The sequence below is a fragment of the Malurus melanocephalus genome, unplaced genomic scaffold (genome assembly GCF_030028575.1).
Source record: "Malurus melanocephalus ecotype Western Australia unplaced genomic scaffold, MMel_1.1 scaffold_74, whole genome shotgun sequence".
Classification (NCBI taxonomy): Eukaryota; Metazoa; Chordata; class Aves; order Passeriformes; family Maluridae; genus Malurus; species Malurus melanocephalus.
The window spans coordinates 1,440,834-1,450,245 of record NW_026623306.1 but is presented as its reverse complement, the minus strand read 5'-3'; the positions used below and the strand labels follow the sequence as shown (position 1 = coordinate 1,450,245).

The following is a 9,412-nucleotide window of genomic DNA, read 5'->3' as shown; positions in this document are numbered from 1 at the left end:
GCGGCGCCTGCTGCCTCCCGAGGTGAGTGAGCGGCGTCCGGCGCGCCGCCCGCGGGCCCGGGGTACCCCGCTCCCCAGGCCCCTGCCGCCCGCAGCGAGGCCCCGCGGGCGGGCGGKCGGGGAGGGCTCCGGCGCCTCGGTGGAGCTGCCGTATCGCCGACAGCGCCCTGGGCCTGCGGGCTCCGGGCGCCCCCTCGCCCCGCCGCCCTTGTCCTCCGCACGCCACCAAGGGGAAGGCAGCGGTCGCCCCCCAGCCCTTTCCGGCGGCCGCCCTGCTCCACCGTGCCCCCTCCCCGCCGTTCCCGCTTCGTCCCCRGGCGTCCGGACTGGGTGACCCGCTCGCCCGGGGCACCTTTCTCCCCTTGCCGGCGAATCCGGAGATGGAGAAGGAGCTTCTGCTCCCCCCGGGACGCTCCGTGTGCCGGCGCGGGGCAGGGCGAGGTTGTGCCGGGGCAGCCGCGGCTGCCGGCCCGGGCAGGGGAGGATCCCTGTTTGCATCTCGTGCCCTTTTTATGGCCTGATCTCCGCTCTCTCCCCGGGCAGGGAATGTTACTTGCTCATCGCGATGTGTAACAAGTCACTCCTGCAATGGTGGTAGTGGTGGAGGGGGATGGGGAGAGCGGGCGGGATGCGTTTTATAACATCTCTAATTACGTGAAATTGTGGTCATGTCTCACTCTAAGAATAACTGGCACTCTTGGCATGTCAGACTTTTTGCAGAGGTGGGCTAGTTTCTTGCTCATAAATGTTATGGCAAAATAGGTGCCTGTGGCCGAGGGTGGCTCAAGAATTGTTTTTATCTTCTTAACCAGACGGAGAAAAAAGTAGCAGATGGAAATTGATAGACTTTATGTTTTCRTGTTAGCAATCTTGTTTATTTATAGGCAAGATATTCCTTATTATTTTATGACAGAGGTTTTTCAGAGKACGTAATTTTTACACACATTTTCATTCAGTTCAGATATTAAAAGTTAACTGAATTCTGTAAGTCCGCTTATTAAGTGTGGTTGTCTCAGATTAGAATTTCTGAATAATACTGCCCTCAATTTTTGGGTCCAGGCTGAACCCAAAACCAGAAGGAGCCGTGCACAAACAAGTAAAATAGTAATAATAAAAAGACGTTCTWCTTGAATAAAAGCTTTTATTTTCTTTGGGCAGCATTTAACTGACTAGGCATGGTTTTAAAATGTTGTAATTAACTTTTATTAGCAAGTAATTTTTGATTGCATGGAAGGAATCCAGATTTTAGAAACACCTTCAGTGGCTGAAACATCCAAATCCTTTGTTACTGCCTGAACGATCAGTGTGTTTCTTTTTATAAAGTTACGGCATGTGATGCAAAATGAGAAGAACAGTCTCCTTGACCCAAGAGAGACAAAATTAAAAATCTCTTCAGAGGTTTGGGGAATCTGAAATGGAAGCTGAAGAAGGGTCTAAAATTTCAAACAAGCCTGCCTTTCTAATTGAAGCCCCAATCAACCCTGAACAAGTTACCATGTTCTGACACACTGTGATTTATTTGCATTGCTTTATGGTGCCTCCTTTAGTGTGTGAGAAAGGAAGAAACCCACCCCAAAACTGCCGTGCTGACTCCTGAAATTGGGTGTTATTTTTGTGTGTTAGCTTTGAGTCAGTTACGAGGCTGGGGATTAAATACTTTCAAACRCACACTCATTTCAGGATCTGAGGCCTGAGGCTAAGGCTGAGATGAAATACAGTTTTTTTAGCTTGGTGTAAACTCTGGCTGTGGTTGTCTCAGGGAACAAAGGTAGAGACTGAACAAAGATGCAGTATTAAAACTTGTGGCCAAAGAATGATAAGCTTTTAATGTCTGTTGTAGTCTGTCCACTCGCTGTGCCAGCTTTGGCAGAAAACAGCTTGCTAGTTTTTCRGTTTACAGGCGATCTATAGAAAATTACCTGGAAATTATTTTGCTAAAGGATTAAAGTGGTGTTTTGCTTTTGAAAACAAGTTAGCCAGAAAGAGATTTTTGGGAAAAAGTTGTGTGTTCATGTTTTGTTGATCAGAAAAATATTTTTGGTACACTAAGCTGAGAATCTTCCAAATAAAATCAATTTTCTTGACCAAAAAACAGCTGAGAGATGATAGTTTTAGTGCACAGTCTGTCTGCTGATGAATCTGTGATCTTTTCCAGAACACTGTTGTAAGACACCAGTATATYATAGGGTTCTTTGAAAGTGTTATATAAAGGTTAATGTTTATTTTTGTAATGTGATTGAGATTAAAGAAATTGAAAGGTGACCTGTTTATAGTTCTATTTGTGATTTTTTAGGAGGCTTGGACTCTGAAATCAACAGAAATGTGAACTGGTATGCTTGGTTTTYCCCTCTGTTTCTGTAAAGCATTGAGAAAGGTATGGTGATAGTACAAGTTCACAAAGCTTTTTATATCGGTAAAAAATAGAAAGTCAAAAATAAATGGTTGAAAGTAACTGAAAGAACTGAGTGTTAGGTGATAGAGACAGCTTTTGCTTCTGTGCTGGCTTGAAGTGCTGGCTGTATCTTGCAATACTGGGGAAATTGTATCAATTAATGTAAATGGATGGGAAGTTATAAAATATATAGCAAGGATCCTTCATTGAGAAAGTAGTTTCTACTAGAATTGGGAATCAGGAAAAATAGAATTCAGGATACATATCGATATAACTTTTTTGGCTAATGTCTGGAACAAAACATGCTGTATAGTTATCAAAAGAATAGCACGCTGAAAAATCAGTGTGATAAAGATAAATGACCTTTATCATAATGCACACATATAATTTATATGTAAAGAATAATTATTTGTCTTATCTCTAGAAATAATTTTATTTTTACAGGCAAGTAAAGTACTTTCCTGGTTACTATTTATTTGGCTGAGTTTCATTTAAGCTGCTATTCAGATTGCTGTAGCAGAAAGGTAGAATGGAAAAAATACTTTAAAAGTGAGTTTATATGTATTCTTTCCCTGAATAATTTCAGTCTGGTTTATTACTGGATTGTTTCATCAGTAATTATATTACTGTTGTATTGCTGCAATAGATAAGCAGAAGTGGCTAATGTTGGTACTTATTTTTCAGAGATAATAACCTTCCAGGTAGTACATCAGCATCAAACAGGCTTGACAAGAATGGCAGGAGAAATCCATGAAGTGTCACTTCAACTATTTTRAAGGTAGTTACTAGATAAATCTAATTAATTTAAAAACATAGGTTGAAGGCAAGCAGTGCATGGCCAGGAGCTTAGGGATGTCAACAGAGGGTAAATTGTTCCTTCCCTATTCTTTCATCCAGATCTGCTCAAGGGAGAGGAGGYGCAAAGAAGCAAGTCCAGTCAGTTGGAATTTGCACAGGCAAAGTTCTGTTACAGTAAAAAAAAAGGTAAAAAAAAAGGTGATAAACGATGTGAAAAACAGGTGTGGAGTCACAACCTGTAGATCCTCTGTGTTTTGGGAAGTGTGGAGCTTTGAATAGCTTGTGTGAGATCTTCAGTCTGAGGATAAACTAAGGTTATAGTTGGGTTAGCTATGAAGGCCTGGGGAAAGAGAGCTTTAGGAAGCTTTAGCATTGTTTYGTTTTCAGGTGAAATTTAATAGTTTGGACATTTCATTCTGAGCATATGTTATCAGCACCAAAACTTCGAAATATGTATCGAACTTTTCACAYGTTTTGTCCCCAGCATGCATTGAGCCAAGGGAAACATGGACTTGAGTGCTGGGTTTCCACTCACATTGGTTTTTGTTTGTCTCTATGTTTATTGAGTAGAAATGATCAACTTTCAAATGGGACTACGTGCAGATAACAGTAATAGCTGTACCCCTCTATATTTTGTCTCTGTGTTGTATCTAGAATATATAAATATATTTGTCTTGCTTGCTGTATGTGTTAATATTGTTAATATTACTTGCACCTCTGATATTTTGATGGCAAGTGAAGTTACAAACCTACCTATGAATAAGTGGGCTCCCCATCATGTCAGCTTTGTAAGGGAATATGCTGAAGGTCCAGAAACAATCCAGTTATCTCTGCTAGCATTGCCTAGGTTTGTCTGTCAAGAATTTTAATGCATGCTACTTGTTTCCTATACTTCTTCCTTTTAATATCCACAGGAAGCTTGATGAAGTTTAGTTTTTAAGAGCTCGATTGCATAGTGGAGTTGAATAGGGCTTTACATTTGGACATGGTATAGCCAGGTAACAATTTTTTGAACGATGTTTTGTTGGATTTCTGTGGCAGGTTGGTTCCAATATAGTGACAGAGGTGAAAAGCTTTCCAGTGGATGCTTGAGGCATCAGCTGATGCTTTAGGCAGTGATGCCTGGTGTAGGGGATGGCTTTGTATGTAAAGCAGTGCAGTAGAKGTGCCTTTGGTGGTGTATTCCTTTTTTTTTTGGCCTGGCTTGAGCTAATGTTCACAGTAGTTGCAAGAAAGCACTAAAGCCTAATGCAGACAAAGCCTTTGTAGACAAAGTTTTTTTCTCTGCTGTTTTCTATATGTGAAAACGTTGTGGAATTCAGTTTGGTAACTATTTTAGGACTGTTTSCCAGCTATTCTTCATTACTGATGGAAGAATTAGGCACAATCAAAGATGCTGGAAGTGTTGAGCTTTTCTTTGCTTGTGCTGAGAAGATCCCCTGTCGAGTTAAAAGTTAGCATCTATAGCATTTCTTCTCTATGTACCAAATTATTGGTATAACTACCACATTGACTGGTAGTGTTTCATTGTGAATTTGTGAATTTTGCTTATTGACTGCTTGTACTGCAATTTTGCAGAAGAGCCGCTTTTTTTTTTGTTAGTAAAATGGTAGCTGGGAAGAACTTGTCATTCCCAAGAACTTGTCRTTCCCTCTTCCCGGCATACAAAGAATCCAGAGGTCATTTCCTATCAGGTGATAAATTGAAATTAGGCCATACTTGTGTCAGAGATTCATGTGTGCTCTATCAATTATAGAAGTGCTGTAGCTGCCCTAGTAGTAACTTAACAGCCTTCTGGATTCTTGCGGTTTTAAAAAATACTGTAATTGGAAAGTTTTTGTTTACCTCTATGATATACTGAAGGTTTTCTTTATAAATAATAGAACTCAAACTTTACACACATGCTTTGCCTACAGCATTTCTATTTTACTCTMAGTTTAAAATTTTATTTGGGGAAGTAATGTGGGTGAAATACATTAGCAGATTCACAGCAGATTATCAATGGAAGAATGTACACTGGTACTTTTTTCCAGAAAGTGGTATGATGCACTTGAAAGGAGTTGGTAAATGTTCASTGTAAGAAGACGATCAAAGAGCTTTCTAAATCGCATAATAGCTTCTTTATCTGTGAGTGACACTGACTATAAGAGGAGCTTTTCTGTTTCCAGGTTCAGTTTTGTTGTGTCAAAACTCTGCTTTGAACTCAGTGTACATGTTGACTTACCTGCTTGCACTCCAAGTGGGAGCTAGAAGATTGATTTAGGAACTCTGAAATAAAGGCCAAGCTGTTTGAAACTATGATTTTATAGTGTATGTAGTTACTGTAATTTAAGAAATGGCTAGTCACATGAATATGCATAAAATTTGTTTCTTGATTGGTTGGCCAGTCAGATATTTGGAAGTTTGTGAGATACTACATGGCAAAAATTGTAGATATTTTCAGATTTGTGATTTTTTTGTTTCTCAGTTATTATTTTCTGTGCTTYTCTTACATTTCTTTTAACCCAGTCAATGAAACTGTTCTCTCATCAGTTTCCATTTCTTCTTCAACAACTTTGATTTTTTTTCCCCCTGTCTTATTGAATTGTTGTATTTTGAGAGGAAACTTGAAGACTGATGTCATTAGTAGTAAAATATGGCTCCTGGTTTCTGGTGATGTAGATTCCTCTGGTCTATGTGGTGCTCAGACCTCATTCTGATCCTGGGTGTGCCACACACCCAGTATCTCTGAGGTGCACTTTGGTGGTGAGCGTGGGGTGAAGGTAATCCCTGCCCCAGTCATCGCTGAAGGTGCCTGGCAGTATTAAATTTGTATTCCCACTTCAAGTTCTGCAGCTCTGGGCTTTGCATATCAATTTAAACAAAATGAAATTAATCTTGTTTCTCTGCCAGATTGGGAAGTGCAGTGAGTGAAGAGGTGCACATTTGGTTTTTCTGCAGGTGTTGCAGAGAAGCAAGAGCAAGTGGGCTGCGGTGGTTTATTGCACAAGAGAGGTGGATAACTGTGCTGATAATTTCTTAAATTAGAATGATAYGAAAGAGAAGAGTTTATCTTGTGTGTCACTCCCACAGCTGCTGAGCAGGGGTAGTGCTGACCTGTCTTTTCATCACAGATCCAAGGGAGGATGTTGGCTGACACTGTGCAATACTGAGGACGGAGAGCTGGGCTTGATCAGAGTGGTGCTCTAAAGAGTTCAGTGGTTCTTGGATTGAATCAGTGCAGTGGGCTGGTCCAGAAATAAAGGTGCTGAAACACTGGCAGTCTGTTCCAGATTAGTTTCTGATGGCTACAGCTTATTTTCCACCCATAATTCTTTAGAGTTTGTGAAAGATTTTGTAAGTGGCAGTGGAATTATTACATGATCTGGAGATGGAGAGAAGTATGTTTTGTTTGAGTTGGAAGATGTGTTGAATGAGTTTATAGTGTAAATCGTATCTGATGTTATATGTATCCAAGTCCTTGGAGATACTATATTAGCAAGCATTTTGTTCTACCATCTGTGGAATGAAAGAATCTTGCTTTTCTGTAGATGTAAATCCTTTTTGCCCCATACTATCTCTTTCCTTCCTTCCTTGCCTGTTGGCTTTAATCCCATCTTTCTCACATAACACCCTAAGTCTGGTTTTTTTTTTTCCCAGAGCTGTGTAGGTATTGATTGCCCAGCAGGTTGCTGCCAAAATACATRGAGCAGCTTGCTTTTGCCTTGGAGGGCAGTCACTTGGATTTGTTTTAATTGTGTAGATACTAATTTTCATGACATAATTTTTTTTTTTTTTAAATATGAGCATAATGAATAGTAAATGAACAACAGGATCCCATAATCCTAATTTCTGTAGGAGATTAAAGATACAACTCTTGAAAAGTGGCAACGTCTGAACACTTAACCAGCGTTAAGTCCTCTTGTTCATATTGCTGAGGCTSTGAGTGCTGAGTTTTCTTTGTAGGCTGGAGGAGACACAAAAGCTACATGGTTAAAATATACCYAGCAAACCAATCATGCCAATGTAATTTTTTATTCCCTATCTGCACTGTAATGCAGATAAATGAGCATTTAATATGAATTGAGATAATGTAAGAGGAAAGTTCCCTCTTTGTCTGTGATTTTTTTTTTTTTCATTTATCTCGCAGTCTTTTTGWAATGGCACATTTTCCTGTGATACCGTAGAAATGCATGCTATGGCTTGGAAATAGCTTGCTTCTGAGACCTGTGATTTGTAGAGAAAGGCACAGGTATCTGATTTACACCCTTTTTGGGCTTTATACTTCAGTATACAGCTGCTGTTTCTGTTTTCCTGGCGCACTGATAGCTTAGCAGAGCATATTGGTTGTCATTRTGTTACAGAGGTACATTGTAAATGCTGTGTTGGTTAATTCAAAATGAATATTTTAATGATCTCTTATTTGGTGAACTTGAAAGTCATGCAAAGCCYACTCCTTAGGTTATATTATTAACAGATTACTTTAAATAGCATATATATTGAAACAGCCTCTTAGCTGAAACATCAAGTTGCATTGATTGTAGTAATTTCATACTGTGTTTTTGTATGAATGATGAAGGCTGCATAAAACCCCAGTGTATTTCATGTGTTTCACTGTTCTTTCTTGACTCTTTTATAAAAGTAACTTTAAAAGGTCATTACTTAAGCATCCACCTATGTGCTTTTCTGCTTTCCAGTAATTGTAGTGGTGTACTGGCTTAATAGTTTCTGTATTGTATTTACCTTAGTTTCACATAACAAGTCACCTGTAAAATGCATTTTAACCCGTCTCTGGAATTTGCTCATAGATTTTCTTCTTGTATAGTCCTTGTAATATTAGTAATATATACCAGTTTATATCATTAATAGATGTTGGAACTTGGGGTTTCTTTTTTAGGTTTTAAAATTTTTTTTGGTCAGGGAAAGAAGAAAGCATGGGTAGGGAGGAAACAACCRGATGCAGGAAGAAGTGAATGAGGAAGGAATGTGATAAGGGAAAAGGAGACCTCAGATGAAGAAAAGAGGAGTGTGCTACAGTCTTAAGAAGGAGGGGTAAAGAGGTAGGGATTCATGGCTGAGCAGAATCAACCAACCTATCACTGCACAAGAGAAGTGGCAAAGACTGCTCAGTTTTGATCTGAGAAATGTTRCATTGAGTTTAGGAGAATTTGGTGTTTCTAGAGCTCTGTAGGATTTCTGATAACTATTAATACTCATAACTCATTAATAATGAAGGCTTTCAAATGCTTTTGGGTTTTCTTGGTTAAGTCTTTGTTTCCTGTGACTTCTAACAGATACAGAATTATGGGCACTTAGTATTATAACTAAAATTTGCTCAAGTCAAACATAAATTTCAGGTAAATGTCCTGATTGTTTCAGTCCACAGTATATCAGTAAAAAGAAAAAAAGCTTTACAGTGAGCACCTAAGTGCAAGTTCCTGCCTTTTTCTCTTGTTTATTGCTCAGTCCCCTTAGCACTGTTGCAAGCATGTTAATTGACCTCAGCACAGATGAGATTCATGCTCAGAAATAGCAGTTTCAGTACACACTGTTGCCATGGATTGTTGAGTTGTATCGAGTGAGTTACTAGCTACAGATGACTTAAGACATAATGCACTGTGAGCATCAGCAGCGATGTTAGATCATGATCACAAACGTGGGAGGGAACTTTGCTACACTTGACAACAATGTTTTATAATGTGTTTGGTGTGATATGWATGTAAAGGTCTACACAAAATGAGAATGAAGTTACCTACTTAGAGATAATTTCAGGGTGAAGAGAGAATGGGATAGAAGGCCATATTTATTTCAGGGATGCATGGTAGTCCAGCTTTACATAACATAGGATTTGAGAAATAACTGTTTGGTGTCTATAATTACCATATTTCTTTAAAATGCATGTAGGAATTTAGAACACAGTTGTGTTACACAGTTACCAGATGAGCAGAGATGACCACGGTAGTGTTGGAAACAGAACCTGTTGATAAAGGTGGAATTAGCAGCAGCCTGACTGCTCTCCAGTGGTCTTTCAGAGTTTTTGCCTGTTCAGATGGTCCTTTCTCTAAAGAGCAGCTGAGTGCATAAATTGTGTTGCTTCCAGCAGCTTCTCTCCCCAGTGGGTACAACTCGGAATTGATGGACTGGTAAATGGTAGCAAAGCAGTTTCCCTTCTTGCCCATTGTCCTTTTGATCTGTCCCATTCTGGTTGTGTGACACTTCTGGCTTTTATTATCAGATATGGAT

The 9,412-nt window shown here is 39.6% G+C and overlaps 1 protein-coding gene across 2 annotated transcripts in view; it reads left to right on the top strand.

Annotated features, from left to right (window-relative positions):
* ZFYVE9 (zinc finger FYVE-type containing 9) overlaps positions 1-9,412 on the top strand; it is a 55,296-nt gene that overhangs the window by 1,338 nt on the left and 44,546 nt on the right. Inside the window, exon 1 of one of the 2 annotated variants that reach the window (XM_057367036.1) lies at positions 1-22. The exons of the other annotated variant lie outside the window; for it this stretch is intronic. The gene's annotated coding sequence lies outside the window, so the exon portion shown is untranslated. The remainder of the gene's footprint in view (positions 23-9,412) is intronic. 2 annotated transcript variants of the gene reach the window in all.